This window comes from Struthio camelus, chromosome 1 (genome assembly GCF_040807025.1).
Source record: "Struthio camelus isolate bStrCam1 chromosome 1, bStrCam1.hap1, whole genome shotgun sequence".
Taxonomy (NCBI): Eukaryota; Metazoa; Chordata; class Aves; order Struthioniformes; family Struthionidae; genus Struthio; species Struthio camelus.
In genome coordinates, this window is record NC_090942.1 from 193,137,179 (window position 1) to 193,156,653 (window position 19,475).

Genomic DNA, 19,475 nt, shown 5'->3' on the forward strand with positions numbered 1-19,475 from the left:
AACATCTCTTATGAAGAAGAATATTTGTTGAACAGTTGTGGAAAATCAGTCTCATCCATATGCTGTACAAAGAAGTCCATTTTCCCCTTGGAGCATTTTAAGGTCTGCATGATGCTGCCTTGAGAGACCTTCTCCTGATGTCAGACATAGACAACAATCCCTGGGATGGAGTCCAGCCCGAGTCCTGTGGAAACAAACCCCAGGCAGAAGCAAAGGAAGCTAATGGAGATCCTCAGGACTGATGAATGGGTGATTCAAATGCAGGGGTTAATTTGTCTTTCAGTTAGAAGTTGCCCTGGAAGTAATTTTGGGGTATTTTCTAGCAATGGCTGGAAAACCATTTTTGCCCATCATTTTCATTCATATTTCTACTGAGGACAGGCGATATTGCATTTTGAACGTTGATGTACAGATGCCATATTCTTCTTTTGAAGGTGTGTGAGTAGTCCTGCTTTAACTTGCAAACACGAGTCATCACAGACAAACTGGGTACACATATGCATTTCCTATGACCTCAAGACGATGTACAGTAATGGGAAACAAGCCTAATACATACGAATGAAGATTTGAAGAAAAGCTGAAGAAAGGCAGGAGGCTCAGGTTTGTTAACACTAAACAACAACCAGTCCAGCATGGTATTGGAGACAGCTGAGTTATCCCTACAGGATTAAAACACAAAATGCCTGTGGATTGTCATGTTATACATATGTTCAGCATCAATATTTAAAACCTAGACAGTGGAAAGAAACATTTTACAGAACTGAACAGATGGAGAGAGAGGAAAATTGATCATTGCCTTTTGATTTGAAATACTCGTAACCCGAAATGTGACTATGCAACCCCTGATCCGATATGGCCTGGGCCAGCACACCTGCTTTATGCCAAAGGCTCAAACTTGTTTTCCAAGTCACAACCCACCATCAAAAACACTCCCCACCAGTATGCCAAGCTCTCACGCTCTGCCAGGCTGACACGTGCCCTTGGGACACCCCGGGATGTCCGTGGGCGATGCGCTCACCCTGTCTGCTGCTTTCTGCCATCCTGCACAACCTGCCTGCCGCCCCGACCGCGGTCTCCGTTTGAAGTCCATCCCTGTCTGTTTGTGACACCTTTACAGTGCACTGGCAAAATTTAAGACAGGTGAGGACCCTGTCTTAGCTATTTATGGCTTAAGTGGGAGAAAGATGTGAGAATTTTCTTTCTGAATGTCAGTTGTCCCAAACGGCTGCAGATGTGTAAATAGATGTAAGTGTTCCCACTTCCTTAACAGTCTGTTTTCTTCCACAGATTTGGCTTTCTCATTTTGGAACAGTCATTGACTTTTTTGTTCCTTTGGAGAAAGTTGGATTTCCAGCTTGTAGGGAAGTTATAAATCTTGGCAACACATATCACAGTGTTTTGAGAAAGATAAAAATCTGCTCTTTCCACAGGTGATTTTCTGTAACCCGTCAGTTCTGCACTTTACTGAATGACTCGGTACTAAAAGCCAACATGCAGTTATTTTAAAGCATTGCAATTAAATGAGAACCTTAGAGTCCTTCAAAGCCACAAGTGAAGTGGAGTGCTCTCCTTTTCAGGCTAAAATAATTAGAAATATATATTGAAAAAGCTCAATTCTAAGCAAATGTCACATATCACCTAATTTTTCCCATGAAGAAATTTCTTTTCTTTCTTCTTAATTCAGTGCATACTGCAGTGTGAGGTGTACCTCCTTAAACCCCTTGCTGCCTTATGCCATTGTAAGTTTTATGGGCTCCTTTGAAGAACTATGTTTCATTAAGATACCAGCACTTTAATTTGAAATATACCTTTAATTAGGCATGTATGGGACACGGGGTTGCTTACCACCTTATACTTGCTACGTTGGTTAGCAGTCAAATGGTTAAACGTGTTCAAGGGAGCTGGCAAACTTCTTGTGGCAAATTCACTGGAAATGTATTTATTTTCACTGTGGAATCAAGCCCACATGAAATGTCTTGAGAGAATCTGCTTATGAAGACCTAGATTAATACTAGAGAAAAATAAAATGTGAGTGATAGTATGAATCAGGCACCCAAGTTTTGTTAGGGCTCGGTGTCTTTAAAGCAGTTAAATACCTTCGTTTCATGAGAACAAGCTTTCGAACCATCACAGTCTTATCCAGAATGTCATTAAAAGACAGTACAAATGAAAATGCAACAGAAAGTGAACTAGCATTTTTTTTCAAGCTCTGCTTTTTGACTCAGCTCTTTCCTGGACATCCTCTGGGAGAAAGACAGAGGTATCAGCTAGCCTGTGGGCACTGCAACCCCATAAACAAGCACACCAGCTTGCCCCTGCCTTGGCACCTGTACAATCATTTAGCACCTTGTTTTTGGCTGTGCTTCCCGTGCCCCACGCGGCTGGCCCCCGGGTGCAAGGCTGCCAGGGCCCTCTGAGCAGGGAGGGCATTGGCCCACTCACAGACCTCTCCCTCCTCCTCCTCCAGTGCTGCCTATGGGTTTTCTCCAGCCACGTGTTAGCTTGCTCCGTTATTGAGCTGATAGCTAAGCAGTTTTCAAAAGGTCGATCCTTTCTGCTGGGCAGAAATCACGTAGCTTTAACTGCTCCTGGATAGCAGAGTTCAGTCCTCCCTCTTGGTTCAAGTTGCTAAATGTCATCCTTAATTGTGGGAGATAATAATTTAGTAAGAACAGATGTTTAATCATCTTGGGGTCTTCCTGCCATGGTGGGGATCTGATTCCCCGCTTTTCGAGCGTGCTGGTAGCAAAAGCACAGGATTGCTTGCTTGTGGGTTCTCCCCACCATGCCCCAGCAAACTTCATCTTCTCTCAGTTTCAGTAAGATAAAAGGGAGACAATAAAAGAAGCAAACCAACCCCAGGACATGATACTCAGCCCAGACCCTGACTGCCTTTTATTTGTCTCATCAGAGAAGCAATGGCTGTGCATGATCTTATATGAGCACAGGGGGAAGGGTGAGGAGTGCAGGATTTTGTGTGCTGATGTAGAGTTCTTACAGGAACCCCAGGGTTTTCAAATGAGAAAGTGCTTAGAGGCAGTTTATGTAGCCAAAAATGAGGTGGTAAATGGTTGTACTGGGGCCAATATGGGGGCAAGCTGGCGTGCCTATTTATAGGGTTGCAGTGCTGTCAGGCTATTTGATACATCTGTGGTTCTGTGTGGGAAAGCCCAGGAGAGGTTTGGGTGAAAATGTGAAGCTCTTAAGGATTTTAATATGATTTGTATTGCAATTTAATTTTTAATAAAACTTTGAATAAAGTTTTGATTAAATGGCCATCACGACTGGAAGATTCCACTTTAACATAAAATGCAAAAATTCCCAGAATGGGCTAAGATAGGTTTTATAATAGCAAGGTATGCACCTTTCTCAAATACATTTAATAATGAATTCTATCAAAATGGAAAAAAGGAAGGTATAGATTAAAAAAAAAAATCTGCTGTGTAGTCAGTAGTTCCACATTTTGGAAGAAATTGCTGAGCTTCTGGCATCCTTAAATAATACCCTTTTCACATGATAGTTACACTGCTCCAAAGACAGTATAATACACCATGCCAAAAATTCTTCTGTTTCGTTTGCATGAAATTGAACTGACAGATATACCTGTCTATGTTACGTCCAAGAAAATGTCTTATTAGAAACGTGTGAAAATATATTATATGACAGATGCTGAAAATGTTTCAGATACAGCAATAAATTGATTGTGGTTTCTGGACCAGATGTGAACTCTGTTTAAAATTCATCATGCTGGTCTCTATTCTAGCTCCGCACTTAAATAAATGCAGAGAAGTGGCTTTGCTTTTCAATGAAACCCATTATAAGAATAGAAGAGCTTCTTTCCATCCAATAAAGAATAGCACTGACAGTAACGCTTGCATTCACAGAACAAGTATTAAAAGCACAAACTGAACTCAGAGAGAGCTGTGCCAGTTCTCAGTTTTTTGCTTTATTAATGTGCATGAAAATGCTTGGCATATCTGAAGGCACTGAAACCAGGAAGACTGCAATGTGCATTATTTTCAGTGTAGAGGGAGATTCACAGCCGTAAAGTAACTGAGGAGGGGAAAGAACATGGGTTTTTAGGAAACAATGTTATTTAAAGCAGAAATAGCAAGTTACAAAGGCGGTACAGACGTGACTGGGTATCTGTAATCATTGCGTGTTTCCCAATCCCTTTATTTTGTAGCCATGTATTCCCTTTCCCTGCAAGGGAGAAGGGTGAGAGCCAGACTGGCTTTCTGGCATACAGCTCAGGAGCTGCGCTACCCCAGCTGGCCGGCCCAGGCAGCTTGAGTCAGGTGCTGAGGCTGCTCCCTGGATCTGCAGGCACCTCCAAGAGCAGCTCGGGAAGCCTGGGTGAAGAGGCTGGAGACAGTGAGCGGGACGCAGTGGGCACCAGCTGTGTGAGAGCTCTTCCTGTCGCCGCTGAGCATCTGGCTCCAAGCGGTGCACTTGGCACCTTGCTCTGGACATCTGAATCCTCCCCTGTCATGTAGTTTTAAAGTACCTTTTTCTCTGGAGATGACGGAGTGGAGGGTGCCCATCCTTTTGTATCAGTACCCTCAACTGGGAAGGAGAAAGCCTCTGTGTGAAAGCAAAGCCTACTATTTCCCCTCTCTGCAGCTTTCCCGTAGTGGACAGGCACTTTTGGTCTGGTCCTCTGTGATCTGCGACATTATTATTGCCAGCAGGTCAAGGGAGGTGATCTTCCCCTTCTACTCAGTCCTGATGAGGTTGCATCTGCTGTGCTGGGTCCAGTTCCGGGCTCCTCAGTACAAGAGAGACATGAAGCTTCTGGAGTGTGTCCAGTGAAGGGCTACAAAAATGATTAGGGGACTGGAGCATCTCTCCTATGAAGAAAGGCTAAGGGAGCTGGGCCTGTTTAGCCTGGGGGAGAGAAGACTGAGAGGCGATCTCATCAATGTGTAAGAGTATCTGAAGGGAGGGTGTCAAGAGGATGGGGCCAGACTCTTCTCAGGGGTCCCCAGTAACAGGATGAGAGCCAACGGGCACAAACTAAAACACAGGACGTTCCATCTGAACATGAGGAAAAACTTCTTTCCTGTGAGGGTGACAGAGGACTGGACCAGGTTACCCAGAGAGGTTGTGGAGTCTCTATCCCTGGAGAAATTCAGCAGCATTCCTGGGCAACATGCTGTAGAGGACCCTGCTTGTGCAGGGGGTTTGGACTAGATGATCTCCAGAGGTCCCTTCCAACCTAAACCATCCTGTGATTCTGTGATTTTACTTAGCAGCACAACCAACACTCTGTGATCTACCAGGAGAGTCATGTTTCTTTGCAACGACAAGGGTTACGAAAGTAATGTGGGTATTACCACCACTCCTTTAGAACTTACTGTCAAGTTTCCTTTGCCGTTCTCTCACAAACTCTCTCTCTCTCACTCCCTCTCTTTTTCTGAAGGGAAAGCAATTCACCTGTGCCCCCTAAAGGAATATCCAAAAGCAAGGGAGAAATGACACTTGCGGGTATCTCCCAGGATAATACAGTATGTCCTCTATTTTAAAAGGTATTTGATTATTTCATTTGATACGCTATTAAAGATGCATGAGTCCCCCTCTGATGTCAGATAAAGGCTTTCTCTGAGTAAAGAAGCTCTTCATATACACTACATGTAGCACTTACAAGGCACAGTACCCTGAATTAGTGAAATATTTAGGTGCATCAGACATGATAGTGATTATGTGTGAATTATAGTACTGATCACATTCTTTTTGCCTTTGGAGCTTTACATTTAAAAATATTGCCCAAACTATGCAAAACCACATATCTCAAAAGCTCTCTGGTTGTGATAGGTTGAGATAGAACTGTTTAATTTTTATATGTGTGTGGAAATTTCTTTGCTGATACATATCTGCAACTTCCATATAAAATCACAACACCCTCTTATCCTCCAGTGACTTCTGTCTCAGCTGTCTGTCCCTAAGCACTCCTGGTGCTGGACTGTCTCGTTGTTAAATATATGCATAGCACTCAGACCGAGCGAAAGCCCTGGATTGCCATGGATGTAGCTTCCATCTTTTCTGTAACTTGTAATCATGCTGCAACCCAGCATCTCTGATTAAATTACAGTCGTTATGTGGGTTGAACTGGAGGTTTTTCTGAGTTTTCTGTTTGTTAAATGCATTGTTAACATTGTCAGTTTACTTTGTCGAATGCGATGAGTCTTGTCACTGACTTTCAATGTTATAGGTAAAATATTAGATGCAAAAATGTTTTGGAAGTTCCCACATTTGACATGAGGTGTGAGAATTTTTAGGGTTCATGTGCCCTGGTTTCTCTCAGAAATGTCTTTTTTTAACACAGCAACAATCAAGTAAATAAGAGGTAAATATGAGTTTCTCAGAAGTTCACAGAACCCAGGAGCTGAGCCTTTAGGAATAGCAACGCATACTGCAAAACTCATCATAAAATCATATTGTTTGGCAAGACGTTCTTTTTCCCATTCATGAAAAGATAGCTATAATCTTGTCTGCAAAATCTCCTCTGCCCAGAATAGGACTTAAGTCATGATTGGTCAAATGTGAGGCAGAGAAGCCTGGTCATTTTCTTCTGATTTAACAAAAACAAATGCTTTCAAAACTAAGACTGAAACTCGGCCCCTAAACAGTCCTTTGCACATTTTGCTTCCTCCAAACAGTCCTGGAAATGCTGACACAAGCTTAGCTGTAGTGATACTGTAAGACACTGTTATGCTAATATAAGCATTACACCCTAAGAAAACATATTGAGTTAGTGATACATACTTTTCTCTCGAACAAAATTGCGACATGAACAAAGGTCATATGCCACATGGATGCCAATGTTTTTAAGAAAGTGCAGTATATCTCGTAAGTGACGTACGTGTATGGGGTTTCACACACACATACATTTTGCCACCTTTTAGTAAAAATAAGCTCCTACTGAAAATGAGTTCAGCCTCTTGGTAGGCCTCTCTTTGGCTAGTCCAAGCCTTCTGCTGTTCTCCTTTTTGTCTGTAAATGCTGCTCATTTTCTCTTGGAAGAGATAATGATTGCTATGTAATAGCGATCTACTAACAACATCTGCACTATCACCATCAGCAGTTACACAGATGGGGAAAAGCTGCTGGGAAAGTGCAGGGTGCAGCGATGTCCAATGCCGAGCCTGACTCCATTGTGTCCCCTCCAAAGGGAGGTGAGAAAATCGGGACGTTTCTGCTTTCTCTTGATGCTGAACAATTCTCCTCACTGTGCATTTCAAAGCCTTCCTTTGCATTGGTTCTCTTTTAGGTGAAAGAAAAATACAGATATGTTTCTGCCCTTTCCCATACTGGTACCTTCAGCAGGATGGTTTACTGCCTTCTTTCCTCTTATTTTTAGAAAAGATTGTTTTTAGAAAGACTGCTTGTTAGGTCTTTTTTTCCAAGTGCTTTTTTCTCTTTCCTTTGGACAGTAATGCAAAGGGTTTACTCAGACCGTCTATTGTATACAGTGACCCCAAAACACTATTCCTGACTAGATGATGCTCCACTACCCTGGCTGCTCGATACCCTGTGGAGCTGGGCCAATCTATGTGGAGGCTTAACTTCTCACAGTCTTCTTGTGCTTACATCAGTTTTATACCCAACACAGCCTTGAGGTCTCAGGCATGTGGAGGAGTGGGCCAGAGCCTCGGGGTTTGGGATGGACTATCTCCCTCCAGTTATCATTAAAGTTTAAAAGAAAAAACCCAAGATGACCTACAGACCTGTAAGGGAAGGAAATAGGAGGTGAGACCATGGCAACCAGTTATGCTCCCTCTGTTGCTTCAGAGAAAGAAACATCCAGGCTTTGTTAGCTGTTCCTGCTGCCAACTGAATGATAAACCCGTCAGCAATTGGGAGTTTCTTAGATTGCCCAGTGATGGGTTTATAATCGTAACCTCTAACTTAGTAATTTTTTTTCTGTTTTTGAGATTGGTATATTAATACGACAAGAAAATTTGTTCATGCAATTGCATTCATTCTGGAACGAATAACAAATTCGGGGGCTTGAAGAGCTGTGTGTGCACATGGGCCACTGACCAAAGTTGTGATGATGTACTAATACACTCACTAAATCACAAATTCAACGTGGCATGCACCAGAAGCATGAGGAACTGAGATACGATTTGCTCTTCCGAGTGGCTCTAAACCCACGTCTCCAACTCCAAAGAGCCTATGCACCATTGTGTGCACTGGAGAGACTGTCTGGGTCTCTCCTGGGGACCAGTGGGCATTGACTAATCGTTGATGCAGAGACGTACACTGGACCATTTTAGGCTAGAGGCTAGCCTGTTCTCATGGGAGGTAACATTTTTGCTCCTTGTCCAATTAATATTGATTATATACAAAGACATACAGTCCTGAAAGAGACTATCTCCATGCCTGGAATGCCCTGAGAAACATGTCTGAAGCGCTCTTGGGAAAGGGGAGAAATGAGGATTCAAATCTCTTCAGAAAAAGGAGAAAATAAGTGAATTTGGATAACTCTCATCCGGAGTGGACTCATTGACCACTGGGATATGGAATGGGAGAGAGAGGAAATGACCTACCTGGCCCTTTGTTCCCTTCACTTTTCTTTCAAGTGACTGAAAATGAAACTGCGGGGTAAGAAATAAAAGTGAAGGACACTTTTCAGTTTCCACCATCCCTCCGTGCCTCAAGAAAATGATTTAGGTTGATCTGAGCTGAAGTTTTAAAAACCTTTTCTGATTCAGCAGCCAAGTCTGAATGTTGGCCACTTGCACAGCTATTGCTTCGCGAGCGAGTGAGAGTGCTTCCTGGGGACTGGCTGACTTCAGTGTCGAGTGAGCACTGCCAAGAGCACCAGCAGTAGGCCTCTCTAGAACAGATTGAATTCTTGACCTCAAAATATGCTATTTCTAGACGCATCAGTGTCCTTTCTTCAGCAGCTCAATTAAAACAAAAGCTAACATGGGTTTCGGTAGAAAGGGCAGGCTGCCGGTGTTTGCTTGTGTGGAGGTAATAGGACATTGGGTCCTGTTTCGTGGCTGTGTCTATGGTTTTTGGGACTGTTTAAGGCCCTGTGGGAGAATGTTCTTACATTCCTGTGTTTTGGGATGTGCTGGTGAGCACCCATGTAAAACTGACCTAGGGCACAACCTGCTTTGGTCACCAAAGCATCCCGGCACCATCCAGCTGTCACATAGTGACTTACCTCTGTCACACGTGGCTTCCTCCTTCTCTGTTTGGGGAGGGAGAGAACAATGTGTGAAACAGGAGTGTCTCAGATGGGGTTGCAGGTTTTCTCAGCTTCTCTTTTCTTCCATGAACATTGCTTTGGGTTTTTATTTGCAAAAAGTAGCCAAGAAGTGTGCACTCACATATGTTGCTGGTGGTGATGGGGTTTATCACACCCATAAGCTTCTTGTGAATCATATTGCTTACTCTGTGATCCAGGAAACAGATAAGAAATAGACAGGAAAACTCAGAGCCCAGATGGGTTTTTGCCCTGTCATGAGTAGTTTAAATGTGTCAGAGGAGTATTCATGTCAACCCACTCTTCTTCCTACAGCTTTAGGAGGACTTTTAGATGTCACAAGATGTGACCACTGGATGTTTTGAAGATAAAACTCGATATTCTGAACTTCATCATTTGGGAGTGCAGTGCAGAGCATGAAGAAAGAGTTTAATATGGTTTGTTAACCTGTGCTATTGAGGAACGCTTTATTCAGTGTTTTGTGTTGGAGTTTTCTAAGGGCTGACAGCTTCATGTCTGCATGGATTGCTTTGCTGAGGTCTTGCTACAAAATGATGAAGGAACGAGTAACTTGTGCCAAAACACGGTTAGCCAGGATGTCCTGGGTAAATAGAGATTTTTAGAAAGTGTTATTTATAAATGTTAGCAAGTGAAACCATTGCATCAGTGAGGAATTCAACAACGTTGTTAAATTACCGGAGTGAATTGACTAGTTGTGCATGTGGGCATATCTTCAACTAAATGATACTAGGCGGGGCTGCAAACTCTCCAAAGTGCTGTTATTTTCAAGCTAAACCTCAGATAACCTCCAGTCCTTTAAAAATATCTGTTGCTGGAAATAAGTCCTCAGATAACCTTCATCCTTGGGTAACCCACATAAAATCAGAGGCAATGGACTAATAATGGGAAAAAGGGGAGCTGGAAATAAAATTGTCCTCATATTGCCCGCACATGTGAGCAACGCAAACTGCTGCTGACTAGGGACTATTTTTACATATAGCCCATGTGTTATAAGCATGGGAAAAGAACGCTTTCCTTTGCTTACCAGCAGGGCCACTTTCTTGCTCATGTAACCAGGGACCCTCACAGTTGACTCATTCCTTGTGGAGCTTGAATTCTTACTGTCAGATTCATTTCCCTAGAGGGTCACACATTAATCTAAGTAGGACCAAAGCCATTCTTGGGCAAACCTAGAGAATGCAGGAATATAGACTGGTTGTAACTCAGAAAAACGGTCCCCAAATTGTCTGAGTCCTTCTGAAACGTCTGTCACTGCTACAGGGACAAGCAGCTTCTCCTAGGTGACAGTGGAGTTTCAGAATTCAGGTTTGGAGTGAACATTGCAAGCTTAAGAGATGTGAAAAAGGCATACCTTAAAAAAAAAAAGAGATCAATTTCTGTGCCTCCTCAGCACCCTCATCTGCCCACTTCAGTACTGCATCTCCGGTTGTGGCCAAACTTCAGAACAAGGCAAGGAAGAAGCAAACCAGTGAGAAAATGCTCAGCTAAATGTGTACTGGGGGAAAAAAATCCAATACTTCTAGGTTCCTGCAGGTGAGCAGCTGGAACCTTAACCCATGCAATCTGATTACAGTCACTGGAGTGTCTGACAGTCCTTGATAAGTGAATGCGGTGTCCTCAGGGCAGGAGGCTGCCTGTCGTTTAGTGAGCAGAGGCAGAAAGCACCTGTGCTGTTTGTGAACCTCCCTGAATGTGCATGGTCTTTTCTGCAGAGCAGGGAGACCATCCATAGCACTTGGTAAATAGTTCAGCTAAGTGCTGGGACACAGAGGTTTGATAAAGCAGTTTACTGCCCCAGATAGTTCCTCTGGGTGGGATTTGGCAGCTCTCGTGAAGGCTGAGAGTAAGGTTTGAATTCATTCATCTGACAATAGAAATCTGAGCCAAAGCTAACACAGAGTTTTATGCTCATTTACAGACCTCAACAGAGTAAAGAGTTCATAAAGGAGTTCACTGATACCTTGTTGACAATGGTGATGAAATACCCTGACTTGTCATCCTGGGAGATTTCAACATACACACCGACAAGACTGCAGACACAAAGTCCCCTAAACTCACCTCCTGGCTTTCCTCCCAAACGCTCTCTGGGAATGTCTACACTGACATTTGCAGTCAGCCTCAAAGGGTCCCCTTTATCTGTTCTGAGTGGCGTATGTCACCCTAACAGCACACTTGCCTCTCCAAGTCACTTGGTGCCATATATATGTGAAGTGGGATTAGTGTTGCCTCCACTCGTGGGAAGGGTGAGGAGAAGCAGGGTGCGGAAGGTTAGGCGGCCGGGGTCATGGGCTAAGGCCATGCTGGGCTGAGTTCCTCTCCTTGATGCCTGCAAACATGCTGCAGAGAGGTAGGTAGCCAGGAGCAGCCATGGAGCTTAGCTCCTGCAGATCCCTCAGTGTGTGTTGAGCTTGGTGGTCACAGTATGAATGCTCAGTTCCTCTAGGTTTCCTGTTGACCTTAAGGTCAGTCTTCAATACCAATGTTGATGATCATCTCTGATTCAATCCACATGGTCTTTGGCCTCCTCCAGACTGAGTGTCAATAACATGGACCAGGATCCCCAAGAGCTGTCTTGAGCCTGAGGAAAGCCAAACATTTGGCCCCTGTTGTCCCCCTGTTGCCAACTCTTCTCCTTGCTGCTCTCTGCTCCTTAACATGTCTGCGTGGAAAAGGTGACAAGCAGTGGCAGCAGCTGAGAACAATCAGAGCAGGCCAGATTAGGAAGGGTTAGTGGAGGAGATATCGAGCTGATGTGAAGGAGTAGCAGCATGATGGGATCTACAGGCCCTTCAGACCTCTTAGTATCTGCCTGGCTCTGAGGAACGGTGCTTCTGCAGCCATTTCAGCTCAGCCACTGTCTTGGATAAAGTGTTGCCTCACAAAGTCCCTGGCTAGAGCTTTCTAGCTAGCAAGAAGGACCTCTAACGACCTGATACGACCTTTCTCAGATTGTCCCCAACCAGCCTCCTAAGGAGAGCAGTGCTCCACCTATAAGATCAGGAGCTGACCGCCCAGGAAGCTGCTGCTGCCAGGCACCAGCTGTGGCAATGGTCACCCTTGCCCCTAAAGGCCTCTCCTCCCCTCCACCCCCACAGAGCACGTCAGGGTGGAGAAAATGATGGGGAAGTGGGAAGCAAATGGAGGAAACCAGGGTGACAGTGAACGCTTGTCACGAATCAGGCTCCATATTTGCTAACATGGCATGGGAGGCCGGGGAGCCTTCCTTAACTTCAATTGTAAAACAGTGAAAAGTTCATTATTCTCTGGCAGGAAGATCTCCAGCTAAAGGCCGTAGGGAACAGCAGTTATGTTTTGCACAATGCACTGAGTGTCAGAAAGGATTCAGCTCCCCTTTTGCTAATGCACCAATTGGGTTTCAAACCAAGAATGGGTGAATAGTGGCAAAAGTTCATCACCTTTTAAAATGTATTTTCCTCATTTCCAAGTCACTTGCAACCTCTGGGAGTTATTTCCTGGCAAATAACAAATAAAGTTCCCAGCCATGTAAACTCTTACAAATAATTATGAGAATAATTCAAAACACCCAAATGTAGATTTCTTATCTTTCTTTTTTCTTAAATTTGGAGTAGGAAATTTGATGCAGTAGGCATGATTTGCTTGTTTCAACTTTGGGAATCATTTTTTTTTCCTGACTGCTTTGTTTTCCTAATAAGCAGCCATGGACTCTTTATGCTGTCCTCCTACTGCAGCAATAACTGCACATGACCAAACTTAGTTGCTTAAATAGTGATGAGGAAATGTCCCTTTGCCCTCTGTTGACAGAGATAGCCTGTTAATAGTCAATTAGTCCTTCGATACGATCATCAGAAAAAAGCTGTTAACTTACTTGGAGATGCATATTTTTTTAATTACTTGCTAGAAAACATTTGGACATTCATCATTCTCCAAATCAGTGAATCTTGTCTCACAGGTGCAGTTACCAGAGCTTTTTTTAGTATTTTTATTTTCATCCAAGCATAACAGAACTTGACTCTAGATCACATACCTTCTGTTACTGAAATCTGAGTAATGCATTAAGTAATGGACGAATCCGTCTGGATTGACTAATGTGGTTACAGAAGTTTATCCTGATTTGAGATGCATGAATCTGAGATGAGAAGAGCCAGTTTTAATAAAGTGCAGAAACCTCCTGGGGATCCCAGGGGAAAGTGGATGTTTAGGTGCCCACACTCCTGTCTGCACGTGCTACCCATCCACTGGGTCTTTTCTTTTCTTTTATTTTTTTCTCTTTTCTTTTTTTTTTTTTTTATCATTTTTCCTGGAGCACTGCCTAAAGGAATGAATTAAGCCTGTTAAGGCCTGAGCTGATGTGACGTTTACGGCCCCAATACCGTGATGATTGTTTTATGATGTTTGTGTTTTGGCATCAGTGATGCCGTGATGTTTGCACTGTGATGTTGTCATACAGGGAGGGAAGGGCCATGGCCGCATTACATATATGTATGCCATACGTGATATAAAATGGGTGTATAAATCATATGAATGCCATGTGCCTGGGGTGTGTGTTCAGAGGCCCCCATCCTGAAAACAAGTGCTCATGAGGAACAAGTGAGCTGTCACATGAACCGGCATGAAACTGCTGAGAGCGGCTTGCAAGCCCAACAGCCTGCCCGTCTGATCATCGCACGAGGCACAGCGATGTCAGTACAACCAAGCACTTGTGGGATTGGCCATTGAACAAAACGGCCTGCATTCGCCCAAAAAGTGTGCAGCTCTTGCCTGCATCCTCGGAAAATGCTCCTTGGTAATGTGGAAAGAGACTCTAAGCCCAGGAGTCCCAACCTGGCCCCCCTAACCATGGACCTGGTAACCAGCATTTCCATGGGGTATGAAAGTGGGCAAGAAATGGAGCCACATGGCCCACAAGTGATGCAGTCCTGCCATGAGGCTCTAAATCCAGACAAACAGCTCGTAGCTCACAGGATATACAATGAAGTATTCCTTCTGTAGCCTGAAGGGCATAAGTCACTGTATTTCCTGTGAGGAGTAAAGTTTCTCCGGAAGTACCCCGACTACTTGATGCTCACAGATATGTGAGTAGCAATTTTTTTGAGTAGTTTTCTACTGAGATCAAAATGAGCTGGCTGCCCTGAATACTACTCATACCTGCCATACTTTTCTTCAGCTGAAGATGTCACGGAGGAAATGTGAGGTTGCAGAGCACTAAAGCCTCCCTCTTCCCCACTTAGCCATCAGACAAGACACTGCTTCTGCTTCCTGCTTATCTTCTGGGTGCTTAATTCAAGTATGAGCCATGTTTATGCATGAGTCACCCCAAGTGAGAACTGTACACTTCATGTTTTGTTTTGTTTTGTTTTGTTTTTTAAATTTTTACTATAGTTATCAAACTTCTGTGACTGGTTTCTGTTTCTGTAACCAATATGCAATCTGTAAATGCCAGACCCCTGGTCCCATCCACAGGGCAGATCTAAATGTCCTTCTTTAGCTGGGGTGTTTTTTTTTTTTGCTTGAACTGTCGGCACTCTTACCACATATGCTACAACAAATCAAGTGTCTTTGTTCTCCTAAAGCAATACTGCCTGAGGCCATTCTTCCAGTAGACATTAGTTCTTTTGTTTGGATAAAAGAGTATCATCACTCATTCACTATGAGAATATGATTCAGCCTCATCTCTTCACATTCATGGCACAGTCTTCATAAATACTCTGTTTTACAGCATATTGTCTGTGTATTCACATGGCTGACATCAGTGGGCCAAATTCTGCCCTGACATGAATCTGTTTCAGTCCTGTTCACATCGGAGAAGTTGTGGAAGCAGAGGAAAACACGATCTGTATCCAGTCCTACCTTAATGCATGTTTTCTCTGAAGATAATGAGATGTAAGAGTGCCGGTCACTGTATGGAATTGCTCCCAAATCAAGAACAAACAATAAAAGTAGTTAAGCAGACTCATTTTCCGTTGAGCCTTTCTGTAATCACAGGGTCACATATGCCTTTAGAAATTTAACGCAGTGCAATGAACTTTATAAGCCAGAAACGATTTGTTTTTGTCCCTCCCTGGTGACCATGAAGACTGAATTTGAGACCTCTGCATTTTAAACCATGGGCCTTTGAGACAAAACCCCAGCTCTGTTATCTCCAAGCCATTAAGATGCAAGGGCTACCTCAAAATAGAAGGTTCTGGGGACTCCTCATGTCTGGAACGATGGCCTAAACCCGGGGACACACTGAAGTTCATGCTGGCGCCTTCTCCTTCCTGCTATGGTTTCCAGCTGAGAGAAAACTGGCAGTACCTGGTGGCAATGTGCTGCACCCTGACCAAGCCCTGCTCAGGAGCCAGGCTGTTGAAACAGATGAGTCACACACCGGCTGCTCAGGCTACTTCATAATCTGTGTAGATCGGCAGGCAAAGGAGAAAGGGAGAATTACATGATGCATGACTTATATTTATATTAGTGGACTGAAGAGTCTTAGTTAGGCTTTGTGGGGACAGGGGAGATCCAGCTAGTGAAGGCCCTGAATTACCTGCTGTACTCTTCAGGGGTGGTTCCTTTGAGAAAGCTGCTGTGAGGAATGGGTGGGGATTTCAAGGAAAATTCATTAAAAACTTAGCACAAACTTTTCCCTGAAAGTATTTTATCCCACTTTCTGAAAGAGCAGGGGTCTCGGCTGCAGCCCATTGGAGTGAATGGGATTTTTCTTCCATTGCCTTCATTGTTTCACTCCTACCTAGGAAGCTGCTGAGTTTTGCTGTTGTGTTACCTTCGGATAGGTAGCCAAAATTTTGGGTGCTCACCTGAACATACAGAAAGTGCATTTTTGAAACTTGCCCATCACTTTTTCATTCTTCTCTTCATTTCTTTTCTTCCATGAAGGCTGTAACTGGACAGGGACACCATTGAAAAGTAGTGAATAGTAATAATTAATCAGCATCAGCTAGGGCCTCTTGCTTTGCCCCTGAAAACCCAAATTTGTTATGAGTGTTATGTCTGCAAGGCACAGACTGGTGAATGCAATGGCCTCTCTCTGCCCTTAGGTCTTTGATTTTCCAGAATCCCTTTAGTGTACAGCTGTGTCCCAAACTGGATCCCTGCCAGCTCAAGGGAGAAGTGAGGATGCAGGAAGACTTCTAAAATGTATAAAAACACTTTGACTGCAATGATTTAACCTGATGCTAAATTTATTTAATTACAGCAAGGGTGTGGTGTAAACCTCTCTATTTTTTGCTGGAAAAAAGAAAATCCTGAAATTTGCTGCAGTAGAGCTAAAAGATATGGAGAGATACAGGATACGACTGAGTTTAAAATAATTCCTCACAACATCTGTTAACACTGAGACAAGCTAATGTTACTTTATTTCATGAACTAAGGAAGTGGAAAAGAGCCTTAAGGAAAACACATTAGGATAAGCTTAAGGAAGAACGCAGAGCATATGGTGGCACATGGGTAAGGAAGCCTGGATTACCTCGTTTAATAACTCACCCAACACATTTCTGTTCTAATCTACTAATTTCCATATTTACCTTAAGTTACTTTACATAAGAATTTCCTAGTCCTAACTGCGGCTTTCCAGTGTATTAGAAGGTTTCTGTTTGGTGTGGAAGGATTTGTGACCAGCCAAACATTTCATAGCCCTGTTGGTAATGTGTTAGTGAGCCTTCTTGACATCAAAATTTATTTTGAGGAAAGCTTGTCCTAACATTCAGAAAAGCCTCTAGAAGCTCATCTATTGAGCCTTGAAAGCTAATCCAACGTCCACCGAAGCCAAGGGAAAGACTATGATTTAAGGATACATTTGATGGTGACCCTTAAGCCAGGTGCTGGCTACAGTGAGCATCTACTTCGAAGATGTTAGCATTCAAGGGGTTGTACAATGCCCATAAATGATGTGTTTTAGTACCTACTCAGTTTATTTTATTAGATAAGAGCTTTTTTCATAAATCTACTGTCAACATAACTATGCCAAACTGAGTTGTCAGTTGTCAGCTGGACTTGGGAGGAAATCAGTTTGTTATTAATTAAACTGATTAAAAAATTAATGAGGCACATAACTTGGTGAATAGTGTTGAAAGACTTTATGGTTCTGGCTGCTTGTTGCTGAATGATGCAAATACATTCAAAACCTTCTGTGGAGAACCATGGCAAAAACTGTGAAGTTATTCAACAAATTTTTTTTTTCAGTGTGGGGCTTTCTGGGATTGGCCTCACTTGTATCTGCTATATGAATTCCAACCCTTGCTCTCCAGCAAGGCTGATGGGACTTCATGGGCATTCTTCCTTGTAAGTGTCATCATAAAAATAGGACCTGCAAGGCTTTCTCTGTGATTCACCACAACAAAAAAACTTTTGTTTCGAAAGCCAGACAAGACTGGTAATGGACTGCATACTTGACTAACACGTCATGTAGAAAACCAACCACTTAAAATCATGGAAAATTCAGGACATCATAAATCTTACACTAACTGCATCATTTTATTTATTCTATTTTTTTTCAGTTATTTAAAATAAATAAAATGTGTTCCTACATAGGCTCTAAGAACTCTGCCAACTTAAGACTGCAAAACCAAAATGCAATATAATTGACTCACTGCTTCTACCAAACTGAAGTAAATAAATATTGGCCCCCCATTCATCAACCAGTGCTCCTAAGGCTCCTCAAAGAGCAGCCCCAACACTTCAGTCCTGTAGCATGTCCAAAAGTCAATAAATACAGATGGTTTCAGACTGCAGGAAGGGATTTATGAAGCCTACAAAGCTTTTAGGGAGTATCTTACAGACTACACCTTCTCTGTTGTACTGAAGAGAACACAATCCAATCATCAGTGCTTCTGATGCCTGCATCTCTGAAAGGTGCATGCATCACGGAGCATTTCTCTTAGGAGGGATCTTCCCTGGAGGCTCTGGGCTTTCTAGGCAAAAGCCATCAGCTTAAAAGCAGTCAGTCTCCTCAAAAGTAGCCGAAACAAGTCCCATTGCACAGAGGTCCTATGTTTTCTATAGAAGATGTGCATACCAGGTGTGTGATTGCCTTCTGCACCACAGCCTGTTTTTAATTAAATTGCAATGCAGCCCCATGTGAAGGATATGCTGCAGGTCTAAGCCAGAAATGACAAAAGCACAGATGATGAGAGCAAGTTACCAATCTGAAAGTAAAAACCGTGGCAATTTAGTCAGGCATATGTAATAAAATCTCTGAGATCCGCTGCCAAGAGTGAATGTAGACCTGTCTAACGGAGAGGACCGTGCAGCCTCCGCACGGATGATGTGCTGGGGGTTCAACGGAGGAACACATCACCCGAGGACATGGACAAGTACAGATCTTCAGGGACTAAGAAAAACTGAGGACGCCTTGGACTGCTAGGCTTATTGAACCACAATACCCTGGATTCAAAGGAAAAGGAGCTGTGGAGACAGTCCTGAATTGGTTAGGTGACCTCCTAGGAGATAATTTTTGATCCATAAGCAGAGGGAGACAAAGCTGAAGAGCCTGGCCAGGAAGTGACTCACAGGCAAGTGGCATAAATTGACTGTCTTTGAAGGTAAAAGATTGGGTTTTGAGCATGTCCATCTACCTTTTCTCAGACTAGCTTTTGAGCATGCCCATCTACTTTTTCTCAGAAGGGATATATGTAAAGTTTGGATCGTTTTTACCTCAGTGGAAGGGGAAACAGTTTTCTAATAGATGGGTTGGCTTGAATACTCAGGAGGATATTAAAGTAATAATAAAGAAGTTTAAAAGGGGGGAAAAGTATACTTTCACTTAGTCAAAAATCAGACTCCTGAGCAGGTAAAGAACATATCTGTCCAAGGACGTGAGGCCAAGAAGTTCTACTGTTCCTGACCCACCTGTAGTAGGTAATTTTGCATACGTTTCATCCAATGGTACTGAAGCTGAGTGAGAAAATTTGCTAGAGCGGACTATTAAATGGTTGGTAACAATTAGAGGTATGTGAACAGTGGATTTTTTTGTTTTGTGGCTTAACTAAATCATTATTTTGGGGTAGTTTGGAATATTTTTCTCATTCTAAGTGTGAGTACTAAGAAAATGAAGATATAATTTTGACAGAAAAAAAATCACTAAGGTCTGGCAGCATTTAAAACTCTATTTTTTTAAGTAGAACAAAATTGGAAAAAAATGGCTAGATTTATTAGGAGCGTGATGTTCAAAGGGTCCTCACGCAGTGGCGGGGAGACTCACTCAGGGCAGCAAGGATTCAAATTCCCTCTCTGCCAAATGTGGAGCAATGACTTG

At 43.1% G+C, this 19,475-nt stretch overlaps 1 long non-coding RNA gene across 1 annotated transcript in view; it reads left to right on the plus strand.

Annotated features, from left to right (window-relative positions):
* Positions 1 to 12,777, plus strand: part of LOC138065585 (uncharacterized) — a 37,972-nt gene extending 25,195 nt beyond the window's left edge. The window contains exon 4 of the long non-coding RNA XR_011138631.1: positions 11,160 to 12,777. This is a non-coding gene — a long non-coding RNA (uncharacterized lncRNA). The remainder of the gene's footprint in view (positions 1 to 11,159) is intronic.
* Positions 12,778 to 19,475: the final 6,698 nt, after the last annotated feature.